The sequence below is a fragment of the Sciurus vulgaris genome (genome assembly GCF_902686455.1).
Source record: "Sciurus vulgaris genome assembly, chromosome: 14".
NCBI classification, from domain to species: Eukaryota; Metazoa; Chordata; class Mammalia; order Rodentia; family Sciuridae; genus Sciurus; species Sciurus vulgaris.
The window spans coordinates 42,320,807-42,345,055 of NC_136475.1; the positions used below are offsets into that span (position 1 = coordinate 42,320,807).

General features: G+C 39.8%; 1 protein-coding gene and 1 long non-coding RNA gene across 4 annotated transcripts in view; one reads left to right on the plus strand and one right to left on the minus strand.

Moving 5' to 3' along the window:
* The window catches only part of LOC306643539, a 122,309-nt gene extending 108,855 nt beyond the window's left edge, over positions 1-13,454 (minus strand). The window contains exon 1 of the long non-coding RNA XR_013758971.1: positions 13,090-13,454. This is a non-coding gene — a long non-coding RNA (uncharacterized lncRNA). The remainder of the gene's footprint in view (positions 1-13,089) is intronic.
* LOC306643523 (TBC1 domain family member 8-like) overlaps positions 1-24,249 on the plus strand; it is a 53,370-nt gene that overhangs the window by 2,935 nt on the left and 26,186 nt on the right. The window contains exon 1 of one of the 3 annotated variants that reach the window (XM_079109745.1): positions 2,910-3,792. The exons of the other annotated variants lie outside the window; for them this stretch is intronic. The gene's annotated coding sequence lies outside the window, so the exon portion shown is untranslated. Of the gene's footprint in view, positions 1-2,909; positions 3,793-24,249 lie in introns of those variants that run through there. 3 annotated transcript variants of the gene reach the window in all.

Genomic DNA, 24,249 nt, shown 5'->3' on the forward strand with positions numbered 1-24,249 from the left:
TTTCACTGGACCCAACCTCGCCTGTGGTCTATGCTGGTAATCCTACCAATTTGGGTGACTGAGGCAGGAGGATCATAAGTTTGAGGCCAGCCTCTGCAATATATTGAATCCATGTCTCAAAATGAACAATAAAAAAACTGGGGATGTGACTCAGAGGTAGAGCACCCCGGATTCAATACGAAATATCCAATAAAAAAAAAAAAAAAAAAAAGGCCTCACTGCATATAGACTTATTGGTTGGTGATTCCTTTCCTTTAACACTTTATTTCAATTCACTTGAGTGTATACTTGGAGAAGTCTGCTATAATTATGGTGTTCTTTCTAGACTGTCTGCTTCACACTCCAGCTTCCTTAAAGATTTTCTTTTTGGTTTCTGCAATTTGAATATGATATACCTTAGTGTAGATTTTTACATTTTTTTCCTTTGTTTTTTTTACAATAATCTGCTTGATGTTCTCTGTACTTCTTGGATCTGTGATCTGCAGTGTGTCATTAATTTTGGAAAATTCTTGTTCATTATTTCTTCACATGATTGCTTTCTTTTTCTGTTTTTCCAGTTTGGAGTCTTTCTGTCTTTGGGAATTGCCCACAGAAGTACATATTCTGTACTTCCTGTATCTCTATCTCTCTTTTGACTTTAAAATGGGAGTTTCTGTTGATATGTCTTCAAGTTTCCTGATTTTTTTCTTGATTGTTCCATCTACTGATGAGGTATCAAGGGCAATCTTCATTTTTGTTTATTTATATTTATTTTGTTTTCCATTTCTTAGTTTCCATCTCTCTGCTTTCATTACCTAGTCTTCCATACCCTGTACCTTTTCTTTAGAGCCCTTCACCTATAAATCACAATTATTTTAAAAATTCAAAGTACCAAGATCTGTCATATCTGTGTCTCATTCCTATGCATGGTTTATCTTTTAATAACCTGCTTTTTCTTTTCTACTGACATGTTTTATATATATATATATGTGTGTGTGTGTGTGTGTGTGTGTATATATATATATATATGAACTTATTATGTATACGTATATATAAACAATGACCGAGGACATCATCTTCAGCGTGGTTTTTGCTGTTCTGGCTGGGACTTGGCTCTTTGCAGTTTACTGTAGCTGAAGGTACCAGAGGCCTCACATTCCTCCACGTCCCTGGTTGGGTATCCCCTTTTTCCTTGGGTTAAGAACTTCCTAGTCTCCATGCTCTTTGAGCTGTCATCCACTGTCATTTATACTGGAGCTTTTGCTGTTGGGAAGGGGGAGGGTCCTAGAATCATCAGTAAATCTCAGTCATCAGTGGACCTGAGTCCCTGGCCTGTGACCTTCCCATGTGATTCCTAGTCACTTCATCCCACCCCCTTGGGGACAGGAAAGCCAGAGGAGACACAGGAGCCAGAAAAGGCCCTTCCCCAGCTGGGGTGAGGCCCTGAGGATGCCACATGGCCTTATTCTTCCCTTGTCCAGAGAGCTGGGAGGTTCTCCCTGGGATCTTTCATTGGGAACTGGTGGGGTTCTGGTGAGAACACCTGTGCTGGCTTGGGGTCCCTTAAGACCGCAGCACCAAGAGTTTCTTACTCTTGTTCAAACCCAGCCACCTGCAGTTTGTCAGACTCACTACTCAGGTGTCCTCCAGTTCATGATCTCAGCACTGAGGAAGTAGGTCCCAGCTGTGTCCCTGGAAATTCCCCTGTGCTGCTTTAGCTTTGGGGGTTATGGTTTGATCCGTGACCTCAGTTCTCTGATGCATCCAAGAAAAGCCTCTGGTTTCCAGTCTGCTTGACCTCTGCTTGTATTTATGGGAAGGATGCTTCCTAAGCTCTCTGCATGCTGGAAGTCCCCTTGTGGCTTTTTGATTACTGCCCTGCCCACCTACCCACCATTTTAAGGAGCCGGGTTGACACAGACCTCCTAACCTTTTCAGAAACACCTGAGAGAAGTCCCCACTCTGCATTAAAACTACGCACCTTTCTGTGGCTGTCTAGTTGCTGCACAACCTTCCCTGCTCCCTTATTTCCATGACACCTAGAGTCCCCCAGCCTGCTTTTACAAACTCTGTGTGGGTTTTGTCACAGATGTCTTAGAAGCGCCTCGTGGAGAGGGGTCCTTTCTGGTCTTCCTTGGTGTCTCCACCAACATCCCTCCCTGTTTGCTAGACAAATGCGGTATTTCATCAGTCTTTTGAGAACAGAGCTTTAAGCCCCCTTTCCCCAGCCTGCTGTTTCTTACCACTGATCCTCCTTAAGCTGCCTGTGGGTTGTGTATTAAGTGTCAGCTCTTCATCCAGCAGACAAGATAACTTTCCTGCCCCCACTTCTCTAAGTCTTTGATTCTACAATGGTGTAAAAACTGACCTGTGTTCTGTAGAAACCATACAAGCAGTTTTTATTTTTAATAATTTTTTTAGATGTTAATATAACTTTATTTTATTATTATTATTATTATTATTTTTTATGAATGCTGAGGTTGAAACCCAGTGCCTCCCACATGCCAGGCAAACGCTCTGCCACTGATCTCCAGACCCACCCCCTATACATGCAGTTTTGAATTCGGATCTTTCCCCAGGTATGTGCCCTGGTCCTCTCTGATGTGGGGCAGCTGCAGAGAACTGCAGGTGCCAGCCAGCCTGCGATCATGAGAGTTGTCCAGTGACTGAGTGTGCCCTGCTGCCAAGGCGGGAGGAACAAGTGGATGCATCCCATGCATTTTTGAGTCACGTTGTGTTCCCCTTAGGATGGGTTTGTCAGGCACTTGGAAACTCCTGGGATCTAAGGAGCAGAGGGTAGGAAAGTCCCAGTGTTAACTTTCTGAATTCGTGGGGTGCGCTATTCTGTAGACACACGTCCCTGCTGATGTGAAACATACTGCACACTCTGGGGTGATGTAGTGGCACGTCAGTGACGTACTCCTTAATGACTCACCTTCCTTTAACATTGGAGTCTTAAACCAAAATAAACTCCTCAGGCCACTCACAGCTCCCTCAGGGCCTCGTCGTGTAGGAGAGTGGGCAAAGGAAGGTGGAGGGCTTCAACTCCTCCAGGGAGGAGCCAGTGGGTTTGTTTGCCTGTCATTGATTCAGGATGCCATTCATCACAGCAGAATGCCAGTCCTTCTCCTGCCACCTGTGCCTTATGGCCTGCGGGGGTCTTGGATGTGTTGTAGTATTTCTCAGGGTACCTTTCTGGAGTAGAAAGGGATTATTCTTCCATATGAGATGTCGATATAATGATGATCATAACAGACAACACTTACATGGTGCTTCTTAAGGGCCTGGCAATAGTCTAAGTACTTTGAATGATGACTTAATTTCCATAATTACCCTTAGAGGTATATCGTGGTTGCTTTATCTTATAGAGACCAGGGCACAGAGAAATCAGGTAACTTGCCTAAGGTCACATAGCTTGAAAGTGGTGGAGCTGGGGTTCTAATCAGGCAGTCCGACTCCAACACCAGGTGCTGGGGCAATGGGTGCGAGGAAGCTAGAGCCCTGGGCCCCATGGAGCTGACTCTGTGGGGTGTCAGAGCTGCGCCTGGCCTCTCACCAGTGACCATGCTGCTTCCACATGTAGGAGTGGCAGCTGCACAGTGGCTTGGAGTCTGCGCGTCCCTGAGCTCACATGTGTGTTTGCTACTCTTTTGCCTTGGAGGTCGCCTGGTGCTCTGGATGCAGTGCTGGATTCCAACACATGGGTCGCTCCCTTTTGAATTCTGTTTCAAGTTCCCAGCTCACAGGTGTACTCTCCCATAGCATGTGAAGAGTTACTGAATGGATTCAATGTTTACTGGGCCATAGCCACTGGTGAGTCTTGTTCCTGTTGGAATGTTCCAGACCCTAAGGTCTGAGTATGCCGAGCATCTGCACGTCGGTGAGCCTGAAGGTAACCCCCGGGGTGCCTCACCTGCTTTTAGGATCTTTGCTCTCCTCCACGTGTCTCTTTCTTAATGATCATAAGCACAACAATCTGTGAGCATGGGCGTGCCAGGCTTCTGAGGGGTGTGTTTCAGGGCACACATGTGTTGTCAGGTATGAAGTGAATATTTCCTTTTCAGTCTTGTTTTCTGACTTAACAGGGGTGTTCCCAGGTGTGTGCATGTGTGGTAATACCCAGGGCAAAGTCCAAAGGCTGTGTCCGACTTGGGCAGTCTCCACCCCCTGTTGCACATCTGCACCAAGAGACTGCACTACTGGACTGCCAGGTGCTAAGGAAGTTTAGAAATCCCCTCCTCCTGCACCTGACGATCCTGTTCCTTACAGTCGTTAGCTGATAGCTATTCATGTTCCTGGAATTGTCACAGCCTAAGAAGACCCTTCTATTATAAATAAACCCAAAACCATGCCTTTATTTTGCCTACACTTGTAAGAAGTGTTCATCTTCCAGAGATTAAAAAATAGGGGAAAAAACATCATCTGCAATCCTTTATCCAGTTTGAATGTGTTTATGCATATGTATGTAGTCAAAAAAGGTTTTATTGATTTATTTATTAATTTACTTTATTAGGTACCATAAACTTCCAATATCACCTCCTGTCTACTAGGAAAATTTCCCCTGGAAAATTACCGAGCATATGGAGAAGAGATTGTTCATTCCCATTGCCTACCCAGTCCTAACAATTGTTCACCTCTCCCTGTTTCTTTTCCAGTCTGTTTATTTTTTTTTTCATTCATGTTCCATTTCAACTGTTCCATTTTACCCAAGATTCATTGTGACATTCATACATGCACATAATGTAATGTGGTCAATTTCATTTTCCAGTACCTCCCTGTTTTTAATTAGGACAAATCATCCTATTTTTATGTAAAGTGTTGAAAAAAATATGAATGCTCAAGGTAAACAAATCAACATTGAAAAGTAGAAAGAAGAAAATATCCAACCATGTGTGGTGGCACATGGCTGTAATCCCAATGGCTTGGGAGGCTGAGACAGAAATATCCTGAGTTCAGAGCCAGCCCCAGCAAAAGCGAGGTGTTAAGCAACCTGGTGAGACCCTGTGTTGAAATAAAATATAAATTAGAGCTGGGGATGTCGCTAAGCGATCGCGCACTCCTGAGTTCAATCCCTGGCACTCCACCCCTGCCTACTCTAAATAAAAGAAAATATCTGTTGCCACAAATCCTAACCATCCAAAGTATCCTCAAGGATAGTTACAAAGATGGGTAGAAGTGCTGTTATATAATGTAACTTGTCTGCCAGTTCTGGTTTATATTAAAAATATTAGGTTTAGTCAATTTTCAATAAATGGAAAGAAATGGAAGTAAAACAAAATTAAACTTTAAATAAATGTTTAATAGAAGAAAGATTCTTTTTCTAAAAAGTTCACGTGAGGTTAAGGGAAGAGATTTTTGAAAGCATTATAAGGTTAGCGTCGTGGTATTTGAGAAATAGTGTTTCAGGTTTGACTGTGTTTTTGGACATCCCCGTGCTACAGTACCTGGGTACAGCATTCTTATTCTCCTGCTTCACCAGCCTCTTACCTTAAAAAATTATTTTACATTGTAATTCTCATTCTGTCCTGTAATTGTGTTTTCTGTTATTGTCTCAGCTCTGCGTTTACATGTCTTTCATGCTTCTACTGGGGTATGGCTCTCCCAATGCAGAACCTTTTATTTTGGTTCATCTCTTAACTGGCTGGATTCCTGTGTTGTTTTTTTTTTTTCCCTCCTAGTGGTCTCATGAGTGTCCTGTTCTCTGAATGTTTTCACCTATGCAAATATCTGCTACTTGCTTTTGGACTTGAGTGATGCCTTGGTTGGGCATGGTCGTGGTGGGCTATACTAGAGCTCAGTGACTGTTGCTCTGGGGTCTTCCAAGATGTGAGGCAGCTACATGAGGATCATAAGGCTGCTCTCAGGGCCCTCCCCAATCTCTGCAACTTGTGGTGATGTGCTTTGACTGCATACAACCACCTGTGTCACTGCCCTTTGGAACCTTGATTAGAATCTGTGACAGCCACAAGCAGGTGTTAACATTTTCTGTGACTATACTCTGGCATCCTGCAGATTGACTTCTTTAATCATTTTCTTATGGGAAATTTCTTATGTCTTTCTGCATGTGTATTGTATCTTACAATCTATTTGTTGGATTCTCCATTTTAAAGACATTTTATGTTGGCTAGCCATTGGCATTTCATTTCTTTGTTTTTCTCTATCTATACTTTTCATCTGTACTGTCCATTCTGTACACAACTTTATTGAGTTAATAATACAGTTTTCAACATTATTTTCTGTACCTCAATATTAACTTAGTTACTACTTTTGTCAGATTGCTTTGACCCTTATTAGTTCATTGCCCTACATCTTTCCTCCTTTTTTTTATCTTTCATTTCTTCATTTCATCTATGAGTTCTGGTTTGGTTGAATGTATGTTCTTAGTTGATTGCTTTGGAGCACAGAGTATTTGTGAGAATTTCCTTTCCTTCTTGGAGTGTTGATTTCCTTCTAGGTTGTATCTCATCTTCAGGACATTTTGTTCTCATGTTTCTGTTCTCTTGCTGTGATAGTATGCTTGCTGTGCTGCTTCTCCTCATCTTGGGCATTGATATCCCAGACACTATGGAGGCAGTAATGTGGTAGGAGTTTTTAACTTGGGGCATAGCAGAGAGGACGGTCTGCTGCTGGTGTAGGCATAGAGTTGGTAAGGAAGTGGGATCCTCTCATGTTTCTCCCAGGCCCACTCTAAGCTAGGCAAAAGAGTTGATCTTGCTCTGGATTTGTAGCTCTTGATACAAATATTTGAATTTTTGTCTCCTTGCTAGTTTAGCTTCTGGGGAGTTGGCTGGGTAGGGAGTTAGCACAATCTCTGCTGTGTTCCTAAATCTACCTCTTCAAATCTACAGTCATGCAATGTAGTTCTTAATGGCTGCATAGCAGTCAGTCCTTTGGCTGAAGCTCGATTGACTCATCTGATCCTTTAGTAGATACTTAATTGGTTCTGATTTTTCAGTACTTTCAAAACAACCAAGCATCTGTTCACATCAAACTTCCAGGACACTTGCCATCCCCAGAGACCATTCATTTGAAATGTTTTGTCCCTGCTGAGCACCAGACACCTGCTGTGTTAGGGCTTGGACCTTCTTCCTCTATCCAGCATTACAGAACCATGAAATAACACAACCAAGTTGAAGAGAGCTTGGGAACCCAGAGAGCACAGGACCTTGAAGACAGAGCACAGAATGAGTTGTGGCTGCATGGAAGGGCTGTACACCTGTTGCCAAAGGGATGGAAATAGATTGGCAGATTGCCTGCTGGGAGTTTGCTCCAGGTTTCCCAGGGGCCCACGCCCCAGGGACAGTAGTTCTGGGCAGGCTTAGTTCCCAGACTCTTTCTTCTGAGCCAGGCTCTGCCTCCTGCAGTTTACACTTGGCCGGAGTTTTGCTTGGGCCGACACAGGCCAGGTTTGTCAGTGGCTTCCTTTCTGCCATCATCCTGGCCACAGAAGGTCCTGAATAATGAATTGTTCTTTTCAGAGTGCTCTTCTTGGGTTGAGGATGGGAGTCATGAGTGCATTGTGTTCTGGGGCTGGTGCTGTTGACTGAGGTGCTTCGGCTTATGTAGGCATTACTTGGGGGTCTGGCATGTCGTTGACTCGCCCTCATACTTCATTGTGTGCTGAGCTTTGAGAAAGGAGCCCTGGCCAGGAATTTGGGTCTCCAATAAAGTGCAAACAAAAAGTATAGGAAGGGCCCTGGGTGGAACCAGCACAAGGGTAAGAATGGGAAGAATGGCCTGTGAGAATGATCCCTGTGTTTACCAGGCTCCTGTGTGGCAGGATAGGAAAGCATAGGGGGTCTTTAAGAGTACATTTTTTTTAAAGTAGGTGGAAGAGAGAGTTAAACTATTTCATGGGTGAACTGTGTTATTTGGCAAAAGATCTGTGGTAACAGGTTGGAAGGGAGACAAGTTATTATTACTATTTTAATTTAACATGGACCAGAGTCTCTCCAGGCTTTCTAAAGGTGCCTAACTTTAGGCAGAGAGGTAAGTTGTGAGCAATGACTGAGTAACTTGGGGTTGTAGCATGCCCAGTCCTTCAGGCTAGAGCTCAGACATCTGTTCTCTCTGCTGGTCCTCAGGTCACTGTCATTTACTTCTTTTTTTCCTGCCTCCCTCTTGGAAATAAAAGTTCCAGTGTCTCTCTGGCTGCTATCCCTCCTGTGCCCAGGACAGCATTGGGCATGTAGTCAGTGCCCAGTAAAGCATGGTGGGTAGATAGCGGGGATGTATGCAAAGAAGGTGACCGAGGCCCCATGTTGAAGATTTGTAAGGCGAAGGAAAGTGACGTGTCCAGATGGCCCCTGACTTTGTGTGGTCAGACTTCACTATTTTTTGACTTCTCAGTCATGTGAAAGCATGGCCATTCAAACTGTCAGCTTTTCACTTTGGTGTGGTATTCAATAAATTACATGAGCTGTTCAACACTTTATAATAAATAGACTTTGTATTGGATGGTTTTGCCCAATTGCAGGGTAATGGACCTGTTCTGAACGTGTTGACGTGAGGTTTAGGCTAAGCTGTGATACTTGGTGGATGAGGTATTAAATACACTTTTTACCGATAGTCATCTCAACTTATGATGAGTTTATTGGGATGCAACCCCATTGTCAATTGAGGAGCATGTGTAGTTACAATTAAGATTTCTTGGGTCCTTAGTGAAAAGGCAGGACACAGGCCTGCTCATGAACGTTGAACAGTCAGACAATTTCAAGATAGAGGTTGTGTTTTTTTCTTTAAACAAAAATTTTTCTTACCAACTGTACATAACAAAAATTTACTATTCTAATTATTTTTAGTTATTTGCATTAAGTACTTTCACAATGACATGTAGGCATCACCACTGTCGATCTCCTGGACACTTCTCAGGTTACCCAGCTGAATTGCTGCACCCATTAAACTCTCTGCTCCCCTCTCCCCTGGCAGCTGCCATTGGACTTCCTGTCTCTGCATTTGATGAGGAACCTCATATGGCGGACTCCACTTGGCACAGTCTTCAAGTTTTATCCATGCTGCTGCGTGTATCAGAATTTCCTTCCTCTTTAAGGCTGGATAAGATTCCATTGTATGTCCGCTTGCTTTTTAGAAAAAAAAGATTGTCCCATGAATAGAATTAAGGACACGGTACATGGAAGCAGGAGGGCCGAATATCAGGAGCTAATCCCCACTGAGGTTGGGCCTGGGGGAAGAAGAAGGCGGAGAGGAGCGGGAGTGATGAGAGGACCCAAACCCTGCTGAATGATGCTAAGCTGTGACAAGTTCTCTGGGGGCGCTGGGAGGACAAGGAGGCTTTGCTGCTGGTTCTCTGTGCTTGGTGTTCTTGGTTAGTTGTGGTCCTGTTGTGCTTTTGAGAAGTCCAGGCCATGCCAGGCTGAACCTCTGCTCTTCTTATAAGTTCCCATATGAGACGTAGCTGGTTCTCAGTGGTACTGCTGTGTCTCATTGAAGCACATGCTGTATTATTTTTTTTAACTTATTTTTATTGTAAACAAATGGGATACATGTTGTTTCTGTTTGTACATGGAGTAACAGCATACCATTTGCATAATCATACATTTACATAGGGTAATGATGTTTGATTCATTGTTATTTTTTCCTTCCCCTCCACCCCTCCAACCCCTCTGTTCCCTCTGTACAGTCCCTCCTTCCTACATTCTTGCCCCCCTCCCACCTCCCATTATGTGTCATCATCCGCTTATCAACAAGATCATTTGTCCTTTGGTTTTTTGAGATTGGCTTATCTCACTTAGCATGATATTCTACAATTTCATCCATTTGCCTTGAAAAGCCATAATTTTATTATTCTTTATAGCTGAGTAATATTCCATTGTGTGTGTGTGTGTGTGTGTGTGTGTGTGTGTGTGTGTATATATATATATATATATATATATATATATATATCTCACAGTTTCTTTATCCATTCATCAATTGAAGGACATCTAGGTTGGTTCCACAATCTGGCTATTGTGAATTGAGCAACTATGAACATTGATGTGGCTGTATCTCTGTAGTATGCTGATTTTTAAGTCCTTTGAGTATAGGCCAAGGAGTGGGATAGCTGGGTCAAATGGTGGGTCCATTCCAAGTTTTCTGAGGAATCTCCACACTGCTTTCCAGAGTGGCTGCACTAATCTGCAGCCCTACCAGCAATGTATGAGTGTACCTTTTTCCCCACATCCTCTCCAACACCTGTTGTTGCTTGTATTCTTGATAATCACCATTCTAATTGGGGTGAGATGGAATCTTAGTGTAGTTTTTTGATTTGCATTTCTCTTATTACTAAAGATGTTGAAGATTTTTTTATATGTTTGTTAATTGCTTGTAGATCTTCTGTGAAGCGTCTGTTCATATCCTTAGCCCATTTGTTGATTGGGTTATTTTATTCTTTGTGTAGAGTTTTTTGAGTTCTTTATATATTCTGGAAATTAGTGCTGTATCTGAAGTATGAGTGGCAAAGATTTTCTCCCACTCTGTAGGCTCTCTCTTCGCATTGCTGATAGTTTCCTTTGATGAGAGAAAGATATTTAGTTTGAATCTATCCCTGTTATTGATTCTTGCTCTTATTTCTTGTGCTTTGGGAGTCCTGTTAAAGAAGTCTGAGCCTAAGCCAACAAGTTGAAGATTTGGACCTACTTTTTCTTCTATAAGATGCAGGGCCTCTGGTCTGATTCCGATTTCCTTGATCCATTTTGAGTTGAGTTTTGTGCAGGGTGAGAGATAGGGGTTTAGTTTCATTATGCTGCATATGGATTTCCAGTTTTCCCAGCATCATTTGTTGAAGAGGCTATCTTTTCTCCATTGCATATTTTTGGCACCTTTGTCTAGTATGAGTCAATTGTATTCATTTGGGTTTGTGTCCCTGTCCTCTATTCTGTACCATTGATCTACCTTTCTATTTTGGTGCCAATACCATGCTGTTTTTGTTACTATTGCTTTGTAGTAGAGTTGAAGTTCTGGTATTGCGATACCCCTGTTTCATTCTTTCTGCTAAGGATTACTTTAGCTATTCTGGGTTTCTTATTCTTCCAGATGAATTTCATGATTGCTTGCTCTATTTCTGTAAGGTACATCATTGGGATTTTAATTGGAATTGCATTGAAGCTGTATAGCACTTTTGGTGGTATGGCCATTTTGACAATATTAATTCTGCCTGTCCAAGAACATGGGAGATCTTTCCATCTTCTAAGTTCTTCCTTAATTTCTTTCTTCAATGTTTTATAGTTTTCACTGTAGAGATCTTTTACCTCTTCGATTACATTGATTCCGAAGTATTTTTTTTTTTTGAGGCTTTTGCAAATGGAGTTGTTTTCCTCATTTCCCTTTCAGATGTTTTGTTGCTTGCGTATAAAAATGCTTTAGATTTATGAGTGTTGATTTTATAGCCTGCTATTTTGCTGCATTCATTGATGAAGTTTTCTGGAGGAGTTTTTTGGATCCTCTAAATATAGAATCATGTCATCAGGAAATAGTGACAGCTTAAGTTCCTCTTTTCTTATTCATATCCCTTTAATTTCTTTAGTCTACCTAATTGCTCTGGCTAGAGTTTCGAGGATAACGTTGAATAGAAGTGGTGAAAGAGGACATCCCTGTCTTGTTCCTGTTTTTAAAGGGAATGGTTTCAGTTTTTCTCCACTAAGAATGATGTTGGATATGGGCTTAGCATAAATAGCCTTTACAATGTTCAGCTATGTTCCTACTATCCCTATTTTTTCTAGTGTTTTGAGCATTAAGGAGTGTTGTATTTTGTCGAATGCTTTTTCTGCATCAATTGAAATAACCATATATTCTTATCCTTAAGTCTATTGACATGATGGATTACGTTTATTGATTTATGGATGTTAAACCATCCTTCCATTCTAGGGATGAACCCCATTTGATCATGGTGCACGATTTTCTTAATATGTTTTTGGATATGGTTTGCCAATATTTTGTGAAGGATCTTTGCATCTGTATTCATCAAGGATATTGATCTAAAATTTTCTTTCCTTGATGTGTCTTTTCCTGGTTTGGATATGAGGGTGATATTAGCTTCATAGAATGAGTTCGGTAGGGTACCCTCTTTTTCTGTTTCCTGGAACACTTTGAGAAGTATTGGAATGAGTTCTTCTCTGAAGGTCTTGTACAACTTGGCTGAGAATCTGTCTGGTCCTGGGCTTTTCTTGGATGGTAGGTTTTTAATGGCTTCTTCTATTTCATTTCTTGATGTTGATCTGTTTAAATGTGTATGTCCTCCTGGTTCAGTTTGGGAGGAGCATATCTCTGGAAATTTGTCAATGTCTTCGGTAGCTTCTATTTTGTTGGAATACAGATTTTCAAAGTAACTTCTCATTATGTTCTGTATCTCAGTGGTGTCTGTCATGATATTTTCTTTTTCATCACGAATTTTAGTAATTTGAGTTTTCTCTCTCCTCTTTGTTAGTGTGGCTAAGGGTTTGTCTATTTTGTTTAGTTTTTCAAAGAACCATCTTTTTCTTTTGTCAAATTTTTGAATTGTTTCTTTTGTTTCAATTTCATTGATTTCAGCTCTGATTTTAATTATTTCCTGTCTTCTACAACTTTTTGCTGTTATTCTGTTCTTCTTTTTCTAGGACTTTGAGCTGTAATGTTAGGTCATTTAATTGTTGACTTTTCATTCTTTTCTGGAATGTGCTCCATGCAATGAATTTTCCTCTTAGTACTGCTTTCATAGTGTCCCAGAAATTTTGATATGTTGTATCATCATTCTCATTGACCTCTAATAATTTTTTTATCTCCTCCCTGATGTTTTCTGTTATCCATGTTTCATTCATTAGCATATTATTTAGTTTCCAGGTATTGGAGTAATTTCTGGTTTTTATTTTGTCACTGATTTCTACCATCAGTCCATTATGATCTGATAGAACACAAGGCAGTATCTCTATTTTTTTGCATTTCCTAAGGGCTGCTTTTTGTCATGACATATGCTCTATATTTGAGAAGGTTCCATGTGCTGCTGAGAAGAACGTGAATGTGCTCGTTGATGGATGGAATATTCTATATATGTCTATTAAGTCTAGGTTATTGATTGTGTTATTGAGTTCTATGGTTTCTTTGGTTGGTTTTTGTTTGGAAGATCTATCTAGTAGTGACTGTGGTGTGTTAAAGTCACCCAGAATTATTGTGTTGTGGTCTATGTGATTCCTGAAATTGGGAAGGATATCTTTGATGTACAGGGATGCACCATTGTTTGGGGCATAAATATTTACTATCGTTATGTCTTACTGATTTATGGTTCCCTTAAGCAGTATGAAATGTCCTTCTTTTTCTCTTCTGACTAACTTTGGCTTGAAGTCCACTTTATCTGATATAAGGATGGAAACCCCCACTTTTTTACTGAGTCCATGTGCGTGGTAGGTTTTTTCCCATCCTTTCACCTTTAGTCTGTGGATGTCTTTTTCTATGAGATGAGTCTCTTGCAGGCAGCATATTGTTGGGTCTTTCTTTTTAATCCATTCTGCCAGTCTATGTCTTTTGATTGATTAGTTTAGGCCATTAACGTTCAGGGTTATTATTGAGATATGATTTGTATTCTCAGTCATTTGGCTTATTTTTGGTTTTTAACTTGGCTTGGTTTCTCTTTGAGTGGATTTTTCTCTAAGGTATTTCCTCTTTTTGCTAATCTACATTATTGTTTTTCTTTTCCCCCTCATGGAATATTTTGTTGAGAACATTCTGTAGTGCAGGCTTTCTATTTTTAAATTCCTTTATCTTTTGTTTATCCTGGGATGATTTTATTTCATCTTCAAATCTGAATGTTAGTTTTGCTGGGTATAGGATTCTTGGTTGGCAACCATGTTCTTTCAGAGCTTGAAATATGTTGTTCCAGGCCCTTCTAGCTTTTAGAGTCTGGGTTGAGAAGTTGGCTGCTACCTGTATTGGTCTCCCCCTGTATGTAATCTGATGCTTTTCTCTCGCGGGCTTCAAAATCCTATCTTTATTTTGAATGTTAGGCATTTTCATTATAATGTGCTTTGGTGTGGATCTGTTGTGATTCTGTGCATTTGGTGTTCTGTAAGCCTATTGTATTTGATTTTCCATTTCATTCTTCAGGTCTGGGAAATTTTCTGATATTATTTCATTGAATAGGTTGTTCATTCCTTTGGTTTGTATCTCTGTGCCTTCCTCAATCCCAATAATTCTTAAATTTGGTCTGTTCATGATGTCCCATAGTTCTTGGAGATTCTGTTCATGATTTCTTACCATCTTCTCTGGGCAAATTTATTTTCAAGATTAAATATATTTTCTTCATTGTCTGAGGTTCTGTCTTCCAAGTGGTCTAGTCTTTTGGTGATGCTTTCCATGGAGTTTTTTATTTGGTTTATTGTGTCCTTCATTTCAAGGATTTCCATTTTTTTTTGGAGAATCTCCATCTCTTTGTTGAAATGATCTTTTGCTTCCTGCAGTTGCTCTTTCAGCTTATTGGTATTATCATTCATTGCCTGCATTTGCTCTCTTATCTCATCCTTTGCTTCGTGAATCATCTTAATCATGTATAATCTGAAGTCCTTGTCTGACATTTCTTCTACCATACAGTCATTGGATTCTATTAATATGGAATCTAGATTTGTTTGGATCATTTTCTTCCCTTGTTTTTTCATGTTGTTCATGTATCTTCCCCTCTAGCAGTGCAGATCTGGGGTATTGCATATTTCCCCCTATAGGCTTATAGTGGCCCTATAGGTTTCCAAAACCTTTTCTTTAAGGGGAGATCAATATTAGCAGTGCCTAATTCAGACACTATGCAATCCTAGACCAAATAGCCCCTATGAGGACTATAAGAAATTTGTCATAATAAACAGAATGAGTTCAAATATTATCTTCAGTAAAACAAACAGATTTGCAATAAGGTCTGCGGTTTCTAATGGAGGACAAAGAGGATGCAGAGGCATGCAGAATGTGGCTGTTAATGGGATAAGAAAAGAATATACAGAAGTTCTTGATAATAGAGAGGGTGAGAGTGTAATCAATAGAAATTGGATGTTAGCATGTAAAAAAGGGAGCAATAGACTCTGAGGGAACAGGTAAACAAAAGGAAAAGAGCAAGAAAAGTAAAGAATAAAAACTTAAAATTTTTCAATAAGGAGAAAAAAGAAAATCTACAGTATAACAGTCATGTAGTAATGAAACCTACCAGAGTTCAGTAGCCTGATGCATGAGAGGTACCTGATAATGAGCTTCAAGTCTCCAGCAGACTTCTAAGGATGGGATTTGCCCCACCTAAAGATCGGAGCTGTGGCTTCCAGGATTATCCAAGATGCCCACTCTGGCTTCCAAATGTGTTGGTAAATGGGGAGTTGCAGTTCAGGGTGTGGACGTGGTCAGCTGGAGGTCCTGGAGGTGGGGTGCGGTTGGTCAGGCAGGGGTCCTGGAGGTTGGTTTTGTTGTGTGTGGTTGTGGGATCCTGGAGGCCAGGTGCAATCAGTTGGTCTAGGGTCCCAGTGATAGGGCACAGTCAGTTGTTCTGGGGGTCCTACAGGTACTGTAACAGTGAACTTTCAGTCAACAACAGGCAACTGATGCTCCACTGGCGGTCTGCAATCAGTTTGCTGACTATTGTCGGGCTGATCGGGAGGTGAACCTCGTGTGCTGGGTGATGGATAGGTGTAAGGCAGGCGATGGACAGGCGAGAGGCAAGCAAATGGTGGATGATAGGCGCCTGACAGTGAGCAATCTGCCACATGCTGTATTCTTCACCATGACCAGGAGCACTGAGTACATTGTTGTCTGCCTGTTTTCCAGGAAGGAGAAATAACATTGACAGGAACTGCAGGACTTTGAGTTATCTGCTTAGAATCATTCCAAGAATTGATTTTCTCATGTGATAATTTGATTCCTTTTGCTGTAGATTGAAGGCTTGGGTAGACTATCTTTTCTGATTCCCAAAAGAGGACCTAGAGGCACAGCCAGGAAGGAAGTGCTCCCTGAAACATGGCTGAAGGACTGAAGGAACAGAAGCTCTGAGAAACTCTGCAGACCTTTTGTAGATATAATAACACTGTTTTGCTTTAAAATTCTTAAATACACACAATTTGTATCCATATCCTCCTCCTTTCTTTCCCCAAGGTCCTTGATACTGTCTTCATTTTTTGCCCTTTTCATCTACCAGTGTATCCATGAAATCATCCCTTACCAGAGTGGAGAGAAGGTATTCGTTTTTCTCTCACTATGTAGGATGTACCATGGTTTATACAGACCTGTGTTTAGATCGTTTTCCACCTTTGCCATGAGAAATAATGATAACTAAATATTTTTATACCTCAGTCATTGTGTACTTTTCTTGCTGAAGACTCTTGGAAGTGGGATTGCAGGGGTCTGAGGGTAAATGAGCATGACATTTTGTTCCATGTTGTTAAATTTCTTCTCCTTCACTGGGGTTGTACCATTTAGAAAAAAAAATCCCAACAGCAACATGTAAGAAAGTACCTTTCTCACCAAATTGTCAGAAGATAAATTGTTAAACTTTCTGTTTTTTCCCAGGCATGGTAGCTCACACCTGTAATCCCAGTGGCTCTGGAGGCTGAGGCAGGAGGATTGAGAGCCCAAAGCCAACCTCAGCAATTTAGTGAGGTACTCAGTAACTCGATGAGACCCTGTCTCTAAATAAAATACAAATTAGGTCTGGGGCTGGGGCTCAGTGGTCAAGTGCCCCGGAGTTCAATCTCTGGTACCAAAAACAACAACAACAACAAAAACTTTCTGATTTTTGCCAACCTGATAGGTAAGATGTTGTTTTGGCAATGTTTTCCCCCCGTTTTTTGTTCTTTTTAGAGATACATGACAGTAGAATGTATTTTGACATATTATGCGTACATGGAGTATAACTTCCCATTCTGTGGTTGTACATGATGTGGAGTCTCAGTGGTCGTGTATCCATATATGAACATAGGAAGGTTCTGTCCAATTCATTACTCTTTCCCATTCCCATCTGCCCTCCATTCCCTGTTCCTCTTTGACTTATCCACTGAACTTCCATTCTTCTCATACACAACCCCCCACCCCCATGTCTTGGCAGGGTTTTAATTCAGTCTTTTTAAAAATCTTTCATGTTTAAAGGATGTTTTGAGACATTCTTTGTTCCTGCTAATTGTCTGGTGTTTTAGTTGGGTGGTTTTCTGTGCCCCTCAATTTCTAGGTAGTGTGTTAGGAATATTACCTATTTATCTGAGATAGAAGATTAAAAATGCCTTTCCAGCTTATTTTTATTTGGGTGGTTTTGTTTATGGTGTGTTTTACCATGCATTTTTTTTTTTCCTTTTTAATGTAGGATTTGTAACTCGTTTGTTTCATAGTTTCTGATTTTCAGCAATGATTAGGAGGATTTTCCCATCCCACATCATAGAGGAATTCACCTGTATTTCCTTCAACTACTTGTGAGTTCATTGTTTTTTCTTTTTCTTTCTTTCTTTTTTTTTTTTTTTTTTGTCTTTTGGGGACCTTTTAAATTTCTTTGTTTTTTATTGTAAATAAATGGGATACATGTTGTTTCTCTGTTTGTACATGGCGTAAAGGCATACCATTGGTGTAATCATAAATTTGCAGAGTAATGTTGTTTGATTCATTCTGTTATTTTTTCCCTTCCCCCCACCCCTCCCACCCCTCTTTTCCTTCTACACAGAGCTTCCTTCCTCCATACGTGCCCCCCTCCCTAACCCTAACTCTAACCCTAACACTAACCCTTCCCTCCACCCATTATGTATTATCATCCACTTATTAGTGATATCATTCGTCCTTTGGCTTTTTGAGATTGGCTTATCTCACTTAGCATGATATTCTCCAATTTAATCCATTTGCCTGCAAATGCCATAATTTTATCATTCTTTATGGCTGAGTAATATTCCATTGTATATATAGACCACAGTTTCTTTATCCACTCATCAATTAAAGGGCATCTAGGTTGGTTCCACAGTCTGGCTATTGTGCATTGAGCAGCTATGAACATTGATGTGGCTGTATCTCTGTAGTATGCTGATTTTAAGTCCTTTGGGTATAGGCCAAGGAGTGGGATAGCTGGGTCAAATGGTGGGTCCATTCCAAGTTTTCTAAGGAATCTCCACACTGCTTTCCAGAGTGGCTGCACTAATTTGCAGCCCCACCAGCAATGTATGAGTGTGCCTTTCTCCCCACATCCTCGCCAACACCTGTTGTTGCTCGTATTCTTGATAATCGCCATTCTAATTGGGGTGAGATGGAATCTTAGGGTGGTTTTGATAAGCATTTCTCTTATTACTAGAGATGTTGAACATTTTTCCATATGTTTGTTGATTACTTGTAGAACTTCTGTGAAGTGTCTATTCATTTCCTTAGCCCATTTGTCGACTGGATTATTTGAATTCTTGGAGTAGAGTTTTTTGAGTTCTTTATAGATTCTGGAGATTAGTGCTCTATCTGAAGTATGATTGGCAAAGATATTCTCCCACTCTGTAGGCTCTTTCTTCGCATTGCTGATAGTTTCCTTTGCTGAGAGAAAGCTTTTTAGTTTGAATCTATCCCAGTTATTGATTCTTGCTTTTATTTCTTGTGCTATGGGAGTCCTGTTAAGGAAGTCTGGTCCTAAGCCGACATGTTGAAGATCTGGACCTACTTTTTCTTCTATAATCTGCAGGGTCTCTGGTCTGATTCCGAGGTCCTTAATCCATTTTGAGTTTAGTTTCGTGCATGGTGAGAGATATGGGTTTAGTTTCATTCTGTTGCATATGGATTTCCAATTCTCCCAGCACCATTTGTTGAAGAGGCTATCTTTTCTCCATTGCATATTTTTGGCACCTTTGTCTAGTATGAGAAAATTGTATTCATTTGGGTTTGTGTCCGTGTCCTCTATTCTGTACCATTGATCTACCTTTCTATTTTGGTACCAATACCATGCCGTTTTTGTTACTATTGCTTTGTAGTAGAGTTGAAGATCTGGTATTGCAATACCCCCTGTTTCACTCTTCCTGCTAAGGATTGCTTTAGCTATTCTGGGTTTCTTATTCTTCCAGATGAATTTCATAATTGCTTGCTCCATTTCTGTAAGGTAAGTCATTGGGATTTTAATTGGAATTGCATTGAAGCTGTATAGCACTTTAGGTAGTATGGCCATTTTGACAATATTAATTCTTCCTATCCAAGAACATGGAAAATCTTTCCATCTTCTAAGGTGTTCTTTAATTTCTTTCTTCAGTGTTCTATAGTTCTCATTGTAGAGGTCTTTCACCTCTTTTGTGAGATTGATTCCCAAGTATTTTATTTTTTTCAAGGCTATTGTGAATGGGGTAGTTTTCCTAATTTATCTTTCTGAAGATTCATCACTTATGTATAAAAATGCATTGGATTTATGAGCATTGATCCTTGTAACCTGCTACTTTACTGAATTCACTTATGAGTTCTAAGAGTTTTCTGGTGGAATTTCCAGGTTCCTCTAAATATATAATCATGTCATCAGCGAACAGGGATAGTTTGAGTTCTTCTTTTCCAATTCGTATCTCTTTAATTTCTTTGGTTTGTCTAATTGCTCTGGCTAGAGTCTCAAGAATGATGTTGAATAGAAGTGGTGAAACAGGGCATCCCTGCCTTGTTCCAGTTCTTAGGGGGAATGCTTTCAGTTTTTCACCAGTTAGAATGATATTAGCCATGGGCTTAGCATGAATGGCCTTTACAATGTTAAGGAATGTTCCCACTATCCCTATTTTTTTCTAGTGTTTTGAGCATGAAGGGGTGCTGTATTTTATCAAATGCTTTTTCTGCATCTATTGAAATAATCATGTGATTCTTGACTTTAAGTCTGTTGATATGGTGAATGACATTTATTGATTTCCTGATGTTGAACCAACCTTGCATCCCTGGGATGAAACCCACTTGATCATGGTGCACTATCTTTTTAATATGTTTTTGTATGCGATTTGCTAAGATTTTGTTGAGAATTTTTGCGTCGATGTTCATTAAGGATATTGGTCTGAAATTTTCTTTCCTAGATGAGTCTCTGTCTGGTTTAGGTATCAGTGTGATATTGGCTTCATAGAATGAGTTTGGGAGGGTTCCCTCCTCTTCTATTTTATGGAATACTTTGAGAAGTATTGGAATGAGCTCTTCTTTAAAGGTTTTGTAGAACTCGGCTGAGACCCATCTGGTCCCGGACTTTTCTTTGTTGGTAGGCTTTTGATGACTTCTTCTATTTCAGTACTTGAAATTGGTCTATTTAAATTGTGTATGTCCTCCTCGTTCAGTTTAGGCAATTCATATGTCTCTAGAAACCTGTTGATGTCTTCGAGGTTTTTTGTTTTGTTGGAGTATAGATTTTCCAAATAGCTTCTAATTATGTTTTGAATTTCAATCGTGTCTGTTGTGATATTTCCTTGTTCATTCCGAATTTTAGTGATTTGGGTTTTCTCTAGTCTCTCTTTGTTAGTGTGGCTAAAGATTTATCAATTTTGTTTATTTTTTCGAAGAACCAACTATTTATTTTGTCAATTTTTTGTATTGTTTCTTTTGTTTCAATTTCATTGATTTCAGCTCTGAGTTTAACTATTTCCTGTCTTCTACTACTTTTGGTGTTGGTCTGCTCTTCTTTTTCTAGGGCTTTGAGCTGTAGTGTTAGGTCGTTTATTTGTTGAGTTTTACTTCTTTTATTGAATGCGCTCCATGAAATAAATTTCCCTCTAAGTACTGCTTTCATAGTGTCCCAGAGATTTTGATATGATGTTTCTTTGTTCTCATTTACCTCTAAGAATTTTTTAATTTCCTTCCTAATATCTTCTGTTATCCATTCATCATATATTAGCATATTGTTTAATCTCCAGATGTTAGGATAGTTTCTGTGTTTTACTCTTTCATTTATTTCTAACTTCAATCCATTATGATCTGATAGAATACATGGTAGTGTCTCTATCTTCTTGTATTTGCTAACATTAGCTTTGTGGCATAATATATGGTCTATTTTAGAGAAGGATCCATGTGCTGCTGAGAAGAAAGTGTATTCGCTCTTGGTTGGATGGTATATTCTATAAATGTCAGTTAAGTCTAATTATTGATTGTGTTATTGAGATCTATGGTTTCTTTGTTCAATTTTTGTCTGGAAGATCTGTCCAGTGGTGAGAGAGGCGTGTTAAAATCACCTAGTATTATTGTGTTATGGTCTATTTGGTTTCTGAAATTGAGAAGGATTTGTTTGACATACATGTATGAGCCACTGTTTGGGGCATAGATGTTTATGATTGTTATATCTTGCTGATTTATGCTTCCCTTAAGCAGTATGAAATGACCTTCTTTATCCCTTCTGACTAACTTTGGCTTGAAGTCCAAAGTTAGTATGGACTAACTTTGGCTTGAAGTCCATTATCTGAAATGAGGATGGATACTCCAGCTTTTTTGCTGAGTGCATGTGCATGGTATGTTTTTCCCCATCCTTTCACCTTTAGTCTATGGGTATCTTTTTCTATGAGGTGAGTCTCTTGTAGGCAACATATTGTTGGATCTTTCTTTTTAATCCAATCTGCCAGTCTATGTCCTTTGATTGATGAATTCAGGCCATTAACGTTCAGGGTTATTATTGAGATATGATTTGGTTTCCCGGTCATTTGGTTCATTTTTTAAATTTTATTTATTTCTTTGTTTGACACAACTTGGTTCCTCCTTTATTTGACAATTCCTTTAGTATAATTCCTCCCTTTGCTGATTTGCTTCTTTGTTTTTCATCTCTTCCTCATGGAATATTTTGCTGAGAATGTTCTGTAATGCTGGCTTTCTTTTTGTAAATTCTTTTAGCTCTTGTTTATCATGGAAGGATTTTATTTGATTGTTTTTTTAATACTGTTTTTTTTTAAGCTGTTGCTTCATATATTCTGGCTTGTGTTTCTGATGAGAAATTTTCTTTTTTCCTTCAGAGCTGTGTTGTTCTGATGTTCTGATTATTAGAGTTTTATTCCACGTTGATTGAAATGCTTACATTCATTGTGATGTTCAGTGTGATTTTCTTTTTCCCATGCTTTTTCTGCTTGGGTCTTATTGAGATCCTTGGAATTGTGTGTTTCTTGTTTTCATCATACTTGAAAATAGCCAGTGTACTTCAAATATGTAATTTTTTCTGTGCTCTGTCCCTGCCTATTTTTTTCCAGGATCTGCAGTTTCATGTATTTTAGTCTGCTGCTTACTCCACAGTGCATCTGGTCGTTTTGAGTTGCTATTAATCCTTTTCTGTTTTTCCTTTTAAAGTTTCTGTCAAGTTCCTTAATCTTTTAACTACTATTTCTAGTCTGCTTTAATCCCACAAAGTATAGTTCTCATTTCAGATAGTGTAGTTTTCATCTTTCAGCGTTTGATTTGCATGTGTCTGTCGGTCTGTCGTGTGTGTGTGTGTGTGTGTGTGTGTGTGTGTGTTACATAAATATGTTTATATATATGTACGTGTGTGAGTGTGTGTGTGTAGTGTGTGTGTGTATAGATCTCCAACAGCTTCTCCAGACACATGCCTTCCTCTACTTGTAGATATATCAAGTATAGGTATACTAGCTGCTTTATGTTCTTTTTTTCTGTTCCTGTTATCTGTGCCATTTCTGGTTCTGTTTCTGATTGTTCTGTTGTTCTTGGGTTTTGTTTTGTTTTGTTCTATTACTTGGGATTGAACCCAGAGGTACTCTACCACTGAGCTACATCCTCAGTCCTTGTGATTTTTTTGAAGCAGGGTCCCACTAAGTAACCCAGGCTAACCTGAAGTTTCTGTCCTCCTGCTTCAGCTTCCAAGGTACCTGGGATTTTTTAATCTGGTTATAGGTCACTTGTTTCTATCTTCCATTCCCACTTCTGTTTCTGTGAAGCCACAACTGATGGTACTAACATGAAGAAAGTTTTATGATTTCAATTATAAACTAAAAATCAATTTACTTTCAATGTCAGTTGAGTTTGATTTCAGGTATTGCAGACACTTGTATTTACTGTAAGTACTTTTTTATTTTTCTTTTTCTTTCTTTCTTTATTTTGGTACCTGGGCTTGAACTCTGGTGCTTAACCATTGAACCACATCCCCAGCCCTATTTTGTATATTATTTAGAGACAGGTATTTTGTTTATTATTTAGAGACAGGTCTCACTGAGTTGCTTAGCACCTCGCTTTTGCTGAGGTTGCTTTTGAACTTGCAATCCTCATGCCTCAGCCTCCTAAGCCACTGGGTTACAGATGTGTGCCACCGTGCCCGGCTCATACAAATACTTTTGAAGGCAAAAAAGGGCAAGGAATTAATATAAAAATATTTAAGAATACATTAGTGAGAAAAATACATGGGCAAAACTCCTGTAAATCATGGTGTTCCTGTAAAGATATTATAGTAGACTTCATAGATTAGATCTTGCTGTATCCACTTTAAGAATGTGTGATTTCTGATAATAATATGGTCCACACATCTCTCACCCTCACTGTATTGTTATTTGCATTCTATGCCCTGTGTTACTCTACAAAGGGTGAGTGCTGAGTGACATTTTGGAGCAACACTGCCACAGCCATTAGGCTTTTCCTAGCCCTTTGTAGTCTGTCTGGCATTTAGGCAGTGGATGGTCAGTATTGGCCAGTGGAGAGATGTGTTGCCATTTCAAAGGAACAGACCTGCACTGTGCATGTAGAAATGCCATGCTGTGATAATTAGGACTTAGGTGGCTGGAGAAGGCACTTAATCATGCAGAAACAGTTGCTTTTTAAAAATTTTTTTATACTTTTTTTTAGTTGTTGATGGACCTTTATTTTGTTCATTTATTAATATGCAGTGCTGAGAATTGAACCCAGTGCCTCACATGCTAGGCAAGCGCTCTACCACAGCCACAACCTCAGTGCAACTCGGGTCAAGATATGTGTGCTGTGTTCGTGCAGAAGCTGTAGGTATAGACGATGGGATGCTTGTTTTATTTCCTGAAAATGCCCCTGAGGAAAACCTGAGAGAATAAGTATTGCGTGTGTTTCAGCGTGACAGCCTCTGAAGCTCCGGCCCATGGCGGTGCTGCAGGAACACTGGCTGGTGCACATGAATGTGTGTTGGTTCAGCTCTCTTCCTCACCTAAGTATTTTACTGCCTGCCCAGCAAATGGTGACAGCAATGCCTGACATTTCACATGTATGTGTATATGTGTGTTTATGTGTATACATGTATGTGTGTGTATATATATGTAATTTTTGCTGGTACCAGGGATACCTTATGATTTTCTTTTTTTCTGGTACTAGGACTTGAATCCAGTGATGCTCTACCACTGAGCTGCATCCTGAGCCCTTTAAAAAATAATTTGTGTTTAAATT